This window comes from Lampetra fluviatilis, chromosome 80 (genome assembly GCF_964198595.1).
Source record: "Lampetra fluviatilis chromosome 80, kcLamFluv1.1, whole genome shotgun sequence".
NCBI lineage: Eukaryota > Metazoa > Chordata > Hyperoartia > Petromyzontiformes > Petromyzontidae > Lampetra > Lampetra fluviatilis.
In genome coordinates this window covers 1,045,660-1,063,041 of record NC_136354.1, presented here as the reverse complement: position 1 = coordinate 1,063,041, position 17,382 = coordinate 1,045,660, and the positions used below count along the sequence as shown (strand labels likewise).

The window sequence follows — 17,382 nt, the reverse complement described above, 5'->3', positions numbered from 1 at the left end:
TTGATGCTGCTAATCCTGCATAATTGCACGGGCATAATATGACTTTGAAACCCCCCGCCCACCTCCTACGCATTTCACAAGTAGTACTAATCACATATCTGCATATGCTAAATTCCTCTTGATTTGCAAATTAATTTGTAACGGCGCTCTTCCCCTTACAACCCAGCTTAAATATACGCTCCAAGCGTGGTGGTGTTTCATTCAGACGCTGTCTCCCCGACAGACCTGGTCTTCACCTGAGGACGGCTGTGTGCGTTGTGGCCGAAACGTCGTGAGAATTAATTTATTATGTTTTATTTTTATTATTTCCCTTATACGTAACTTTACCGAAAGAACCAAGAAGATGATTAATCGATGTTTACGTGTTTGATTTGAGAATATTGTATAACTGTTGCATTCCTGAAAGTGATATAAATTTCCTAGTTTGTTAACCGTTTGACCAAGCGAATTGATAAAAACATTTAATGCGAGTTTTACTGTTAATATTCTTGCAAATCAATACAGACCTGATTTGTTTTCAAACATGACTGATCGTACGTTATTGCTACCATATCCTTCATTAAAAAAACACGGACGAGTAGAGATGCACACGCGAGTGTGCATCCAAACACTGCTGCTTTTAAAAAGCGGAGTGCATACACCCACGAGTGTGCATATACAGGGTGTACATACAGACATACAACGCAGTGTACATACACAGCAGTGTATGCACACAAGGATTGCGTTCCACTGCGAACACGCACGATTGTACATACATATGCACACACATACGTGTACGTACACACTCGAGTGCTCATCTGGTTGTGGTGTTTCCTATGTTGTGGTTTATGGTATACTTAAACGCAGAAGTACAAGATGTGCAGTTCACACCTATGCACCCTTAGCCCATTGATCGTGATGATGATGAATAACATATTACTAGATCTAACAACTGAAACAATAAATATGCTCATCGAGTTTTGATTTGAATTGTGTGGTTAAATACTGTAAATAGCTATTCAAATTCATTGAGATTGCACATTCAGCAAATTATAATGCGGCCACATTGCGATTCTAATAATTATAGTGCAATTCTAATCCCTCACCCCCAGTTCGCATTTCCGTCCCTAGGTTCGCATATATATATACATATGACATCCATACGTATGAGTATCATGGGATTATTATGTAGGAGGTCATATAATGAATCTAACTCATTTGCCTTGCTTTCATCCCTCGACTGATATTCATCTTCGGTGGATGCATGAGCAACCACCACTCCCCACGGTAGCCTGGGGCTGAGAGCTTTCCACACCTTACGCCACTCTCCCACGCCCCCTTGATCCGTTTTTTTCTCAGAAGAAGAGCAACCTGTTGTTTGGCATTCCCCAGCCACGAGTAAAGTTCTGTGAAAACAATCCGCTACCTCATCGGCGGTGCCGGACGTTAACGCTGCGGTGGATGTGAGCAATGTCCTGGAGGGAAGGCTCGTAGCCACCACAAAGGCCCACGAGGTCTCTGGACGGGTGCGCAGCGCTGGTAACCTCTCCATATTCAATGAAATGACCTTAAAAAAACACGACCAAAATATAAACACATACACACGAGTTTAACACGTAGGCTTTCGGGACCAATATAATCCATAATAGAGGTTACTCGTCCGTGTTTTTTAAAGGAAGGATATGGTAGCAATAACGTACGATCAGCCATGTTTAATAACAAATCAAGTCTGTATTGATTTGCAAGAATATTAACAGTCAAACTCGCATTAAATGTTTTTATCAATTCGCTTGGTCAAACGGTTAACAAACTAGGAAATTTATATCACTTTCAGGAATGCAACAGTTATACAATATTCTCAAATCAAACACGTAAACATAGATTAATCATCTTCTTGGTTCTTTCGGTAAAGTCACGTATAAGAGAAATAATACAAATAAAACATAATAAAATTATTCTCACGACGTTTCGGCCACAACGCACACAGCCGTCCTCAGGTGATGACCAGGTCTGTCGGGGAGACAGTGTCTGAATGAAACACCACCACGCTTGGAGCGTATATTTAAGCTGGGTTGTAAGGGGAAGAGCGCCTTGACAAATTAATTTGCATATCAAGAGGAATTTAGCATATGCAGATATGTGATTAGTACTACTTGTGAAATGCGTAGGAGGTGGGCCGGGGGTTTCAAAGTCATATTATGCCCGTGCAATTATGCAGGAATAGCAGCATCAAAGGGAGGGGATAGGGGTAGCATTAATCAAGGGAAGGAATGTTAATAGTATGTAGCTGCAGTGACTAAACAACCACGTAAAAAACTAAAGTATAAACTACATAGTATCATCAGTATACTAAATATACTCTCCAATAAGCTGAGCTACTAACAGTAAGTAATACATTACAATTCTCTGTCGCAAAAAATATATATAATGCTTCCAGCTAAACTTTTTTCCCTTACATCACACGGGTCTACCCCGTTCTATATGCTGACATCGACAAACCCAACATTAAATTATATACTGTTCAGATAATCGTCGCTGGTGTTGGCCGTGAGCATGAATTTAACGTGAGCGAAAATTGAGCTGTGCGCTAACCACTACACTACCTCTACACACACGCGAGTGTGCATGCACAGCAATATTAACGTCAATATTTTTTTGCAGATTAATAAAAATCGGATTTTTTTAAAGTGATCTGAGCGTCCGTTAACTGTACAATGCTTACAACAAACACGTACACACACGAGTCAAAGTCAAGTGTACTTACACAGCAGTGTAAATACACGCACGCTTACAGGCAATACCATGTCGATTATCATTAAAAGTGTATGACAGCAATCGTAATAATTTTCGTGGATTAAATGAAATAAATCACCTTGATTGTTCTGTCGCGCTCATATCAACACAAGTACTTCAATATATTTATAAAACAAAGTCAGCACGGTATAAACTTGCACCTCAAAGTCCAAATCACAATTTTAATTCTTCAGTCTGCATTTCCCTGGTAACGCATTTGAACTGGCAGCATTTTGCAGCATATTACAGGGCGAATATTAGCAAATGAATGCAAATTATGCGGTGAGATGAATATATGTATTCAGGCTTAAGCTCAATGGCAAGATTAGCGAAGCTCTGTTGCTAGATTTGCAGATTGTAATTTCCAAAAATAACAATTGAATGTAAAGTTCATGAAATGCAACGTCGAGAACTTAATCTTTCATCAATGCAACGTCATTCCAAACGACCCCACCATTCGTGTGCTGGTGTCATTGACCCAATTCGAATGATACCTGTGACTTACAGCTTTCCACACCTTACACCACGCTCCCACGCCCCCTTAATTCGTTTTACAGGTAGGAACAATGTTCCACACTGCCCACCAGGGATTTATTGTCTGTCTGACTGTCTGTCTGTCGTGCATAAATAAATATATAACATAAACAGCTCTTTGATTGGTGGAGACCTACTGCCGGGTACGGAGAGGGGAGGAGCCTAAGGGAGGAGGGTCAGGGGAGGGGTCTAAGGAAGGGGGGGTAAGGGGAGGGGCCTGAGGGGGGTGGGGGTTCAGGGGAGGGGCCTGAGGGAGGGGGAGTAAGGGGAGGGGCCTAAGGGGGGGGGTCAGGGGAGGGGCCTAAGGATATGGGGGGGGGGGTGTTCAGGGGAGGGGCCTAAGGGAAGGGGGGTCAGGGGAGGGGCTTAAGGGAGGGGGGGTCATGGGAGGGGCCTAAGGGAAGGGGGTTCAGGGGAGGGGCCTAAGGGAGGGGGGGTCAGGGGAGGGGCTTAAGGGGGGAAGTGTTCAGGGGAGGGGCCTAAGGAAGGGGGGGTAAGGGGAGGGGCCGATAGTTCAGGGGGCTGGCTACCTGGCTGGCTGCCAGCGTGGTGGGGATGTAGCGCAGTGGAAGAGCGCACACTTTGCATGTGTGAGGCCCTGGGTTCAATCCCCGGCATCTCCATCTCGGAAGCTTTTATTTAAATATTTTTTCCAACAAAGTTTGAATTCCAAAATCAATTGGCTGTGTCAATGTCCCTGTAATAGGGGTGCACATGAACTCTCGTAAATATTACCCTATATGAACGATACCTTCGGATGAATTTGTGTTGATTTCAGGAACTTGCTATTTCTATAACTAGCGATGCACACAGTGATCAAATGGTTTATTTAAACATTTGTAGATGAAAGCCAGTGATTAAAAGTATCCAGAACACTTTTATTTCCGAATTAAAGATTTCCAAGAATAAATTAATTAGGACAGCATTATAGTATCCATCCACATGTATTCTTGTTATTTCTTTTGTTTCAAAAAAATACATTTTGCTTGGACTCTGTGCAGACTCGATGTGTCCAGGATCCAAGGCCAACAGGAGAGTGAGTGGGGTGACAAGGGAAAGGAAGAAGCTGATGACGAAGTTTCACCCCGCACCGAGGTGGAACTGCGCCCCGGTAGAACCAGAATGGAGATGTAGCTCAGAGGTCGAGTGCACGCTTCGCATGTGTGAGGCCCTGGGGTCAATCCCCGGAATCTCCATGTTGGATCTGGAATCCATTATTCTTTGGTTCTTTCGGTTAAGTCACGTCTAAAGATAAAATAATAAATTAAAATAATAGCGACGTTTCGATTGCAACACAAGCAATCATCATCAGGCATAAAAAAAGAAATAGCAACAAAAATCTAACTAGAAAACTATAGACAGACATACAAGCAGACAGACATCACAAGGACACAGAGAGAGGACACATATCGGCACAGAGAGAGGGGTCGTTTCTGTGACGGTCCCTTAAATATAGAGAGGGGGGCGGGGACGGAGAGAGGGAGGGGGCAGAGAAAATTAGCATATCTGGAATCCATGTTGGAAGTTTATTTATTTATTTATGTTTCCAACAAAAGTTGATTTTCAAAATCAATTGGCTGTGTCCATGTCCCTGTAATCGGGGTGCACATGAACTCTCGTAAACAGATTCCTGCAGAGGGAGCTGGAAGGAACGTTGGTTTACTCGGTCAATGGCCAGGGTCAACGGCGGCGTGGTGTATTTCGCAAATATGGCCAACAGTGAGGTTGGGCACAAGCCGGCGTGAGTCGGTTAAACGTTGAGTTTTATAAGGGCACCACGGGGTGACCAGACCTTCCCCACCCCACCTTCCCCCACCCAGCCCCTCACCACCCTCCCCTCTCCACACAATAATCCCCTGTGGGCTGGTGGAACCAGGTGCTTCCTACCAGTATAATCCTATATGAACGATACCTGAGGGTGAATTTGTGTTGATTTCAGGAACTTGCTATTTGTATAACTAGCGATGCAAATGGTTTACTTAAAATTTCGGAGCTGAAAACCAGTGCTTAAAAGCATCCAAAACACTTTTGTATTTCCGAATTAAATATTTCCAATAATAAATAAATTGGGAAAGCATCATAGTATCGATCCACATGTATGCTTGTTATTTCTATTTCTTTCAAAGAAATACATTTTGCTTGGACTCTGTGCAGACTCGAAGTGTACAGGGTCCAGGGCCAACAGGAGAGTGAGTGGGGTGACGAGGGAGAGGAAGAAGCTGATGACGACGTTTCACCCCGTAACGAGGTGGAACTGAGCCCAGGTAGAGCCACCATGGGGATGTAGCTCAGTGGTAGAGCGCACGCTTTGCATGTGTGAGGCCCCGGGTTCAATCCCCGGCATCTCCACGAGGTGATATTTTGCCAGTAAACAATTTTGCTCGAAGGAATATGCGTGGCCTGCACAAAACGTCTGCTTGTTTTCATTCGTTATGGTTGCTGAGCATAGATCCAGAAGACCAACATGTCATACGGTCAGCAATGAACAGCACGACAATCAAAGTTGTAGTACATAAGAGTTAACATGTTTATGGCATTCATATTATTGTTTTTTTCGGGCAAAGTCACTTAGAAGGGAAATAATAAAATAATAAAAATATCAAACAAAATTATCACGACGTTTCGACTGCAACACAAGCAATCATCATCAAGTGTGAAATCAAAATATTTATAGAAATTAGCAAGATAATTAGAATTAAAACCGTAAGATGGACTTCCAAATTTGAACAGTGCGTGGAGGAAGCCGAGAGAAAATTGCTGTGACCTGCCGAGTGGTGGTCGAACGGAGTGGGTGAGAAGAAAATCGGTATGGAGTCCTCATCGCTGAAGGATAACTCAACGAGTGCAATTATACAGGTAGGAGCAACAGTTTCACACTGCCCACCAGGGATTATTTGTCTGTCGTTCAGGGATTGGTTGAAGTGCATCACGTGACCGCGAGCTTTCTGTCGTGCACGAATGTGCTGTCCAACCAAGTTCCTACCTGCCCACTCCGACGGAACGTGTTTAGAATCGCATTGTGGCCGCATTAGAATTTGCTGAATGTGCAATCTCAATGAATTTGAATAGCTATTTACAGTATTTAACCGCACAATCCAAATCAAAACTCGATGAGCATATTTATTGTTTTAGTTGTAACGTGTACATTCGTTTATTTGTTAGATCTAGTAATATGTTATTCATCATCATCACAATCAATGGGCTAAGGGTGCATAGGTGTGAACTGCACATTTTGTACTTCTGCGTTTAAGTATACCATAAACCACAACATAGGAAACACCACAACAAGACGAGCACTCGAGTGTGTACGTACACGTATGTGTGCATATGTATGTACAATCGTGCGTGTTCGCAGTGGAACGCAATCCTTGTGTGCGTACACTGCTGTGTATGTACACTGCGTTGTATATCTGTATATACACCCTGTATATGCACACTCGTGTGTGTATGCACTCCGCTTTTTAAATGCAGCAGTGTTTGGATGCACACTCGTGTGTGCATGTCTACTCGTCCGTGTTTTTTTAATGAAGGATATGGTAGCAATAACGTACGATCAGCCATGTTCAAAAACAAATCAGGTCTGTATTGATTTGCAAGAATATTAACAGTAAAACTCGCATTAAATGTTTTTATCAATTCGCTTGGTCAAACGGTTAACACACTAGGAAATTTATATCACTTTCAGGAATGCAACAGTTATAAAATATTCTCAAATCAAACACGTAAACATCGATTAATCATCTTCTTGGTTCTTTCGGTAAAGTCACGTTTAAGGGAAATAATACAAATAAAACATAATAAAATAATTCTCACGACGTTTCGGCCACAACGCACACAGCCGTCCTCAGGTGAAGACCAGGTCTGTCGGGGAGACAGTGTCTGAATGAAACACCACCACGCTTGGAGCGTATATTTAAGCTGGGTTGTAAGGGGAAGAGCGCCTTGACAAAATAATTTGCATATCAAGAGGAATTTAGCATATGCAAGTTAGTGATTAGTACTACTTGTGAAATGCGTAGGAGGTGGGCGGGGGGTTTCAAAGTCATATTATGCCCGTGCATTTATGCAGGAATAGCAGCATCAAAGGGAGGGGATAGGGGTAGCATTAATAAAGGGAAGGAATGTTAATAGTATGTAGCTGCAGTAACTAAACAACCGCGTAAAAAACTAAAGTATAAACTACATAGTATCATCAGTATACTAAATATACTCTCCAATAAGCTCAGCTACTAACAGTAAGTAATACATTACAATTCTCTGTCGCAAAAAATATAATATGCTTTCAGCTAAACTTTTTTCCCTTACATCACACGGGTCTACCCCGTTCTATATGCTGCCATCGACAAACCCAACATTAAATTAGATACTGTTCAGATAATCGTCGCTGGTGTTGGCCGTGAGCATGAATTTAACTTGAGGGAGAATTGAGCTGTGCGCTAACCACTACACTACCTCTACACACGCGCGAGTGTGCATGCACAGCAATATTAACGTCAATATTTTTTTGCAGATTAATAAAAATCGGATTTTTTTAAAGTTATCTGAGCGTCCGTTAACTGTACAATGCTTACAACAAACACGTACACACACGAGTCAAAGTCAAGTGTACTTACACAGCAGTGTAAATACACGCACGCTTACAGGCAATACCATGTCGATTATCATTAAAAGTGTATGACAGCAATCGTAATAATTTTCGTGGATTAAATGAAATAAATCACCTTGATTGTTCTGTCGCGCTCATATCAACACAAGTACTTCAATATATTTATAAAACAAAGTCAGCACGGTATAAACTTGCACCTCAAAGTCCAAATCACAATTTTAATTCTTCAGTCTGCATTTCCCTGGTAACGCATTTGAACTGGCAGCATTTTGCAGCATATTACAGGGCGAATATTAGCAAATGAATGCAAATTATGCGGTGAGATGAATATACGTATTCAGGCTTAAGCTCAATGGCAAGATTAGCGAAGCTCTGTTGCTAGATTTGCAGATTGTAATTTCCAAAAATAACAATTGAATGTAAAGTTCATGAAATGCAACGTCGAGAACTTAATCTTTCATCAATGCAACGTCATTCCAAACGACCCCACCATTCGTGTGCTGGTGTCATTGACCCAATTCGAATGATACCTGTGACTTACAGCTTTCCACACCTTACACCACGCTCCCACGCCCCCTTAATTCGTTTTACAGGTAGGAACAATGTTCCACACTGCCCACCAGGGATTTATTGTCTGTCTGACTGTCTGTCTGTCGTGCATAAATAAATATATAACATAAACAGCTCTTTGATTGGTGGAGACCTACTGCCGGGTACGGAGAGGGGAGGAGCCTAAGGGAGGAGGGTCAGGGGAGGGGTCTAAGGAAGGGGGGGTAAGGGGAGGGGCCTGAGGGGGGTGGGGGTTCAGGGGAGGGGCCTGAGGGAGGGGGAGTAAGGGGAGGGGCCTAAGGGGGGGGGGTCAGGGGAGGGGCCTAAGGATATGGGGGGGGGTGTTCAGGGGAGGGGCCTAAGGGAAGGGGGGTCAGGGGAGGGGCTTAAGGGAGGGGGGGTCATGGGAGGGGCCTAAGGGAAGGGGGTTCAGGGGAGGGGCCTAAGGGAGGGGGGGTCAGGGGAGGGGCTTAAGGGGGGAAGTGTTCAGGGGAGGGGCCTAAGGAAGGGGGGGTAAGGGGAGGGGCCGATAGTTCAGGGGGCTGGCTACCTGGCTGGCTGCCAGCGTGGTGGGGATGTAGCGCAGTGGAAGAGCGCACACTTTGCATGTGTGAGGCCCTGGGTTCAATCCCCGGCATCTCCATCTCGGAAGCTTTTATTTAAATATTTTTTCCAACAAAGTTTGAATTCCAAAATCAATTGGCTGTGTCAATGTCCCTGTAATAGGGGTGCACATGAACTCTCGTAAATATTACCCTATATGAACGATACCTTCGGATGAATTTGTGTTGATTTCAGGAACTTGCTATTTCTATAACTAGCGATGCACACAGTGATCAAATGGTTTATTTAAACATTTGTAGATGAAAGCCAGTGATTAAAAGTATCCAGAACACTTTTATTTCCGAATTAAAGATTTCCAAGAATAAATTAATTAGGACAGCATTATAGTATCCATCCACATGTATTCTTGTTATTTCTTTTGTTTCAAAAAAATACATTTTGCTTGGACTCTGTGCAGACTCGATGTGTCCAGGATCCAAGGCCAACAGGAGAGTGAGTGGGGTGACAAGGGAAAGGAAGAAGCTGATGACGAAGTTTCACCCCGCACCGAGGTGGAACTGCGCCCCGGTAGAACCAGAATGGAGATGTAGCTCAGAGGTCGAGTGCACGCTTCGCATGTGTGAGGCCCTGGGGTCAATCCCCGGAATCTCCATGTTGGATCTGGAATCCATTATTCTTTGGTTCTTTCGGTTAAGTCACGTCTAAAGATAAAATAATAAATTAAAATAATAGCGACGTTTCGATTGCAACACAAGCAATCATCATCAGGCATAAAAAAAGAAATAGCAACAAAAATCTAACTAGAAAACTATAGACAGACATACAAGCAGACAGACATCACAAGGACACAGAGAGAGGACACATATCGGCACAGAGAGAGGGGTCGTTTCTGTGACGGTCCCTTAAATATAGAGAGGGGGGCGGGGACGGAGAGAGGGAGGGGGCAGAGAAAATTAGCATATCTGGAATCCATGTTGGAAGTTTATTTATTTATTTATGTTTCCAACAAAGGTTGATTTTCAAAATCAATTGGCTGTGTCCATGTCCCTGTAATCGGGGTGCACATGAACTCTCGTAAACAGATTCCTGCAGAGGGAGCTGGAAGGAACGTTGGTTTACTCGGTCAATGGCCAGGGTCAACGGCGGCGTGGTGTATTTCGCAAATATGGCCAACAGTGAGGTTGGGCACAAGCCGGCGTGAGTCGGTTAAACGTTGAGTTTTATAAGGGCACCACGGGGTGACCAGACCTTCCCCACCCCACCTTCCCCCACCCAGCCCCTCACCACCCTCCCCTCTCCACACAATAATCCCCTGTGGGCTGGTGGAACCAGGTGCTTCCTACCAGTATAATCCTATATGAACGATACCTGAGGGTGAATTTGTGTTGATTTCAGGAACTTGCTATTTGTATAACTAGCGATGCAAATGGTTTACTTAAAATTTCGGAGCTGAAAACCAGTGCTTAAAAGCATCCAAAACACTTTTGTATTTCCGAATTAAATATTTCCAATAATAAATAAATTGGGAAAGCATCATAGTATCGATCCACATGTATGCTTGTTATTTCTATTTCTTTCAAAGAAATACATTTTGCTTGGACTCTGTGCAGACTCGAAGTGTACAGGGTCCAGGGCCAACAGGAGAGTGAGTGGGGTGACGAGGGAGAGGAAGAAGCTGATGACGACGTTTCACCCCGTAACGAGGTGGAACTGAGCCCAGGTAGAGCCACCATGGGGATGTAGCTCAGTGGTAGAGCGCACGCTTCGCATGTGTGAGGCCCCGGGTTCAATCCCCGGCATCTCCACGAGGTGATATTTTGCCAGTAAACAATTTTGCTCGAAGGAATATGCGTGGCCTGCACAAAACGTCTGCTTGTTTTCATTCGTTATGGTTGCTGAGCATAGATCCAGAAGACCAACATGTCATACGGTCAGCAATGAACAGCACGACAATCAAAGTTGTAGTACATAAGAGTTAACATGTTTATGGCATTCATATTATTGTTTTTTTCGGGCAAAGTCACGTAGAAGGGAAATAATAAAATAATAAAAATATCAAACAAAATTATCACGACGTTTCGACTGCAACACAAGCAATCATCATCAAGTGTGAAATCAAAATATTTATAGAAATTAGCAAGATAATTAGAATTAAAACCGTAAGATGGACTTCCAAATTTGAACAGTGCGTGGAGGAAGCCGAGAGAAAATTGCTGTGACCTGCCGAGTGGTGGTCGAACGGAGTGGGTGAGAAGAAAATCGGTATGGAGTCCTCATCGCTGAAGGATAACTCAACGAGTGCAATTATACAGGTAGGAGCAACAGTTTCACACTGCCCACCAGGGATTGTTTGTCTGTCGTGCATCGCCCCTCCCGAACATGTACGTTCAGGGATTGGTTGAAGTGCATCACGTGACCGCGAGCTTTCTGTCGTGCACGAATGTGCTGTCCAACCAAGTTCCTACCTGCCCACTCCGACGGAACGTGTTTAGAATCGCATTGTGGCCGCATTAGAATTTGCTGAATGTGCAATCTCAATGAATTTGAATAGCTATTTACAGTATTTAACCGCACAATCCAAATCAAAACTCGATGAGCATATTTATTGTTTTAGTTGTAACGTGTACATTCGTTTATTTGTTAGATCTAGTAATATGTTATTCATCATCATCACAATCAATGGGCTAAGGGTGCATAGGTGTGAACTGCACATTTTGTACTTCTGCGTTTAAGTATACCATAAACCACAACATAGGAAACACCACAACAAGACGAGCACTCGAGTGTGTACGTACACGTATGTGTGCATATGTATGTACAATCGTGCGTGTTCGCAGTGGAACGCAATCCTTGTGTGCGTACACTGCTGTGTATGTACACTGCGTTGTATATCTGTATATACACCCTGTATATGCACACTCGTGTGTGTATGCACTCCGCTTTTTAAATGCAGCAGTGTTTGGATGCACACTCGTGTGTGCATGTCTACTCGTCCGTGTTTTTTTAATGAAGGATATGGTAGCAATAACGTACGATCAGCCATGTTCAAAAACAAATCAGGTCTGTATTGATTTGCAAGAATATTAACAGTAAAACTCGCATTAAATGTTTTTATCAATTCGCTTGGTCAAACGGTTAACACACTAGGAAATTTATATCACTTTCAGGAATGCAACAGTTATAAAATATTCTCAAATCAAACACGTAAACATCGATTAATCATCTTCTTGGTTCTTTCGGTAAAGTCACGTTTAAGGGAAATAATACAAATAAAACATAATAAAATAATTCTCACGACGTTTCGGCCACAACGCACACAGCCGTCCTCAGGTGAAGACCAGGTCTGTCGGGGAGACAGTGTCTGAATGAAACACCACCACGCTTGGAGCGTATATTTAAGCTGGGTTGTAAGGGGAAGAGCGCCTTGACAAAATAATTTGCATATCAAGAGGAATTTAGCATATGCAAGTTAGTGATTAGTACTACTTGTGAAATGCGTAGGAGGTGGGCGGGGGGTTTCAAAGTCATATTATGCCCGTGCATTTATGCAGGAATAGCAGCATCAAAGGGAGGGGATAGGGGTAGCATTAATAAAGGAAAGGAATGTTAATAGTATGTAGCTGCAGTAACTAAACAACCGCGTAAAAAACTAAAGTATAAACTACATAGTATCATCAGTATACTAAATATACTCTCCAATAAGCTCAGCTACTAACAGTAAGTAATACATTACAATTCTCTGTCGCAAAAAATATAATATGCTTTCAGCTAAACTTTTTTCCCTTACATCACACGGGTCTACCCCGTTCTATATGCTGCCATCGACAAATCCCAACATTAAATTATATACTGTTCAGATAATCGTCGCTGGTGTTGGCCGTGAGCATGAATTTAACTTGAGGGAGAATTGAGCTGTGCGCTAACCACTACACTACCTCTACACACACGCGAGTGTGCATGCACAGCAATATTAACGTCAATATTTTTTTGCAGATTAATAAAAATCGGATTTTTTTAAAGTTATCTGAGCGTCCGTTAACTGTACAATGCTTACAACAAACACGTACACACACGAGTCAAAGTCAAGTGTACTTACACAGCAGTGTAAATACACGCACGCTTACAGGCAATACCATGTCGATTATCATTAAAAGTGTATGACAGCAATCGTAATAATTTTCGTGGATTAAATGAAATAAATCACCTTGATTGTTCTGTCGCGCTCATATCAACACAAGTACTTCAATATATTTATAAAACAAAGTCAGCACGGTATAAACTTGCACCTCAAAGTCCAAATCACAATTTTAATTCTTCAGTCTGCATTTCCCTGGTAACGCATTTGAACTGGCAGCATTTTGCAGCATATTACAGGGCGAATATTAGCAAATGAATGCAAATTATGCGGTGAGATGAATATACGTATTCAGGCTTAAGCTCAATGGCAAGATTAGCGAAGCTCTGTTGCTAGATTTGCAGATTGTAATTTCCAAAAATAACAATTGAATGTAAAGTTCATGAAATGCAACGTCGAGAACTTAATCTTTCATCAATGCAACGTCATTCCAAACGACCCCACCATTCGTGTGCTGGTGTCATTGACCCAATTCGAATGATACCTGTGACTTACAGCTTTCCACACCTTACACCACGCTCCCACGCCCCCTTAATTCGTTTTACAGGTAGGAACAATGTTCCACACTGCCCACCAGGGATTTATTGTCTGTCTGACTGTCTGTCTGTCGTGCATAAATAAATATATAACATAAACAGCTCTTTGATTGGTGGAGACCTACTGCCGGGTACGGAGAGGGGAGGAGCCTAAGGGAGGAGGGTCAGGGGAGGGGTCTAAGGAAGGGGGGGTAAGGGGAGGGGCCTGAGGGGGGTGGGGGTTCAGGGGAGGGGCCTGAGGGAGGGGGAGTAAGGGGAGGGGCCTAAGGGGGGGGGTCAGGGGAGGGGCCTAAGGATATGGGGGGGGGTGTTCAGGGGAGGGGCCTAAGGGAAGGGGGGTCAGGGGAGGGGCTTAAGGGAGGGGGGGTCATGGGAGGGGCCTAAGGGAAGGGGGTTCAGGGGAGGGGCCTAAGGGAGGGGGGGTCAGGGGAGGGGCTTAAGGGGGGAAGTGTTCAGGGGAGGGGCCTAAGGAAGGGGGGGTAAGGGGAGGGGCCGATAGTTCAGGGGGCTGGCTACCTGGCTGGCTGCCAGCGTGGTGGGGATGTAGCGCAGTGGAAGAGCGCACACTTTGCATGTGTGAGGCCCTGGGTTCAATCCCCGGCATCTCCATCTCGGAAGCTTTTATTTAAATATTTTTTCCAACAAAGTTTGAATTCCAAAATCAATTGGCTGTGTCAATGTCCCTGTAATAGGGGTGCACATGAACTCTCGTAAATATTACCCTATATGAACGATACCTTCGGATGAATTTGTGTTGATTTCAGGAACTTGCTATTTCTATAACTAGCGATGCACACAGTGATCAAATGGTTTATTTAAACATTTGTAGATGAAAGTCAGTGATTAAAAGTATCCAGAACACTTTTATTTCCGAATTAAAGATTTCCAAGAATAAATTAATTAGGACAGCATTATAGTATCCATCCACATGTATTCTTGTTATTTCTTTTGTTTCAAAAAAATACATTTTGCTTGGACTCTGTGCAGACTCGATGTGTCCAGGATCCAAGGCCAACAGGAGAGTGAGTGGGGTGACAAGGGAAAGGAAGAAGCTGATGACGAAGTTTCACCCCGCACCGAGGTGGAACTGCGCCCCGGTAGAACCAGAATGGAGATGTAGCTCAGAGGTCGAGTGCACGCTTCGCATGTGTGAGGCCCTGGGGTCAATCCCCGGAATCTCCATGTTGGATCTGGAATCCATTATTCTTTGGTTCTTTCGGTTAAGTCACGTCTAAAGATAAAATAATAAATTAAAATAATAGCGACGTTTCGATTGCAACACAAGCAATCATCATCAGGCATAAAAAAAGAAATAGCAACAAAAATCTAACTAGAAAACTATAGACAGACATACAAGCAGACAGACATCACAAGGACACAGAGAGAGGACACATATCGGCACAGAGAGAGGGGTCGTTTCTGTGACGGTCCCTTAAATATAGAGAGGGGGGCGGGGACGGAGAGAGGGAGGGGGCAGAGAAAATTAGCATATCTGGAATCCATGTTGGAAGTTTATTTATTTATTTATGTTTCCAACAAAGGTTGATTTTCAAAATCAATTGGCTGTGTCCATGTCCCTGTAATCGGGGTGCACATGAACTCTCGTAAACAGATTCCTGCAGAGGGAGCTGGAAGGAACGTTGGTTTACTCGGTCAATGGCCAGGGTCAACGGCGGCGTGGTGTATTTCGCAAATATGGCCAACAGTGAGGTTGGGCACAAGCCGGCGTGAGTCGGTTAAACGTTGAGTTTTATAAGGGCACCACGGGGTGACCAGACCTTCCCCACCCCACCTTCCCCCACCCAGCCCCTCACCACCCTCCCCTCTCCACACAATAATCCCCTGTGGGCTGGTGGAACCAGGTGCTTCCTACCAGTATAATCCTATATGAACGATACCTGAGGGTGAATTTGTGTTGATTTCAGGAACTTGCTATTTGTATAACTAGCGATGCAAATGGTTTACTTAAAATTTCGGAGCTGAAAACCAGTGCTTAAAAGCATCCAAAACACTTTTGTATTTCCGAATTAAATATTTCCAATAATAAATAAATTGGGAAAGCATCATAGTATCGATCCACATGTATGCTTGTTATTTCTATTTCTTTCAAAGAAATACATTTTGCTTGGACTCTGTGCAGACTCGAAGTGTACAGGGTCCAGGGCCAACAGGAGAGTGAGTGGGGTGACGAGGGAGAGGAAGAAGCTGATGACGACGTTTCACCCCGTAACGAGGTGGAACTGAGCCCAGGTAGCGCCACCATGGGGATGTAGCTCAGTGGTAGAGCGCACGCTTCGCATGTGTGAGGCCCCGGGTTCAATCCCCGGCATCTCCACGAGGTGATATTTTGCCAGTAAACAATTTTGCTCGAAGGAATATGCGTGGCCTGCACAAAACGTCTGCTTGTTTTCATTCGTTATGGTTGCTGAGCATAGATCCAGAAGACCAACATGTCATACGGTCAGCAATGAACAGCACGACAATCAAAGTTGTAGTACATAAGAGTTAACATGTTTATGGCATTCATATTATTGTTTTTTTCGGGCAAAGTCACGTAGAAGGGAAATAATAAAATAATAAAAATATCAAACAAAATTATCACGACGTTTCGACTGCAACACAAGCAATCATCATCAAGTGTGAAATCAAAATATTTATAGAAATTAGCAAGATAATTAGAATTAAAACCGTAAGATGGACTTCCAAATTTGAACAGTGCGTGGAGGAAGCCGAGAGAAAATTGCTGTGACCTGCCGAGTGGTGGTCGAACGGAGTGGGTGAGAAGAAAATCGGTTTGGAGTCCTCATCGCTGAAGGATAACTCAACGAGTGCAATTATACAGGTAGGAGCAACAGTTTCACACTGCCCACCAGGGATTATTTGTCTGTCGTGCATCACCCCTCCCGAACATGTACGTTCAGGGATTGGTTGAAGTGCATCACGTGACCGCGAGCTTTCTGTCGTGCACGAATGTGCTGCCCAACCAAGTTCCTACCTGCCCACTCCGACGGAACGTGTTTAGAATCGCATTGTGGCCGCATTAGAATTTGCTGAATGTGCAATCTCAATGAATTTGAATAGCTATTTACAGTATTTAACCGCACAATCCAAATCAAAACTCGATGAGCATATTTATTGTTTTAGTTGTAACGTGTACATTCGTTTATTTGTTAGATCTAGTAATATGTTATTCATCATCATCACAATCAATGGGCTAAGGGTGCATAGGTGTGAACTGCACATTTTGTACTTCTGCGTTTAAGTATACCATAAACCACAACATAGGAAACACCACAACAAGACGAGCACTCGAGTGTGTACGTACACGTATGTGTGCATATGTATGTACAATCGTGCGTGTTCGCAGTGGAACGCAATCCTTGTGTGCGTACACTGCTGTGTATGTACACTGCGTTGTATATCTGTATATACACCCTGTATATGCACACTCGTGTGTGTATGTGTAATGTAGTAACTCGGCGGGAGACGACTTCACGGGTAACACACTCTTTATTTTATCAAACTCGTTCACAGGTGACTAACACCTACTTTGTATCTCGGGTGACAAACACCCACTTAGTATCTCGGGTGACAAACACCCACTTAGCTACTCGGCGACTAACGCCACTGCGCTACTCGGATGACCAACATCCACTTAGCTACTCGGCGACTAACGCCACTGAGCT

General features: G+C 43.6%; 6 non-coding genes and 1 pseudogene across 6 annotated transcripts; all 7 read left to right on the top strand.

Moving 5' to 3' along the window:
• Positions 1-17,382, top strand: part of LOC144953664 (uncharacterized) — a 564,993-nt pseudogene that overhangs the window by 28,904 nt on the left and 518,707 nt on the right.
• TRNAA-UGC (transfer RNA alanine (anticodon UGC)) lies at positions 3,858-3,929 on the top strand. Its single transcript has one exon. It is a non-coding gene; the product is annotated as a tRNA-Ala (tRNA).
• TRNAA-UGC (transfer RNA alanine (anticodon UGC)) lies at positions 5,584-5,655 on the top strand. Its single transcript has one exon. It is a non-coding gene; the product is annotated as a tRNA-Ala (tRNA).
• Positions 9,033-9,104, top strand: TRNAA-UGC (transfer RNA alanine (anticodon UGC)). Its single transcript has one exon. It is a non-coding gene; the product is annotated as a tRNA-Ala (tRNA).
• On the top strand, positions 10,759-10,830 carry TRNAA-CGC (transfer RNA alanine (anticodon CGC)). Its single transcript has one exon. It is a non-coding gene; the product is annotated as a tRNA-Ala (tRNA).
• TRNAA-UGC (transfer RNA alanine (anticodon UGC)) lies at positions 14,234-14,305 on the top strand. Its single transcript has one exon. It is a non-coding gene; the product is annotated as a tRNA-Ala (tRNA).
• TRNAA-CGC (transfer RNA alanine (anticodon CGC)) lies at positions 15,960-16,031 on the top strand. The gene has a single exon. It is a non-coding gene; the product is annotated as a tRNA-Ala (tRNA).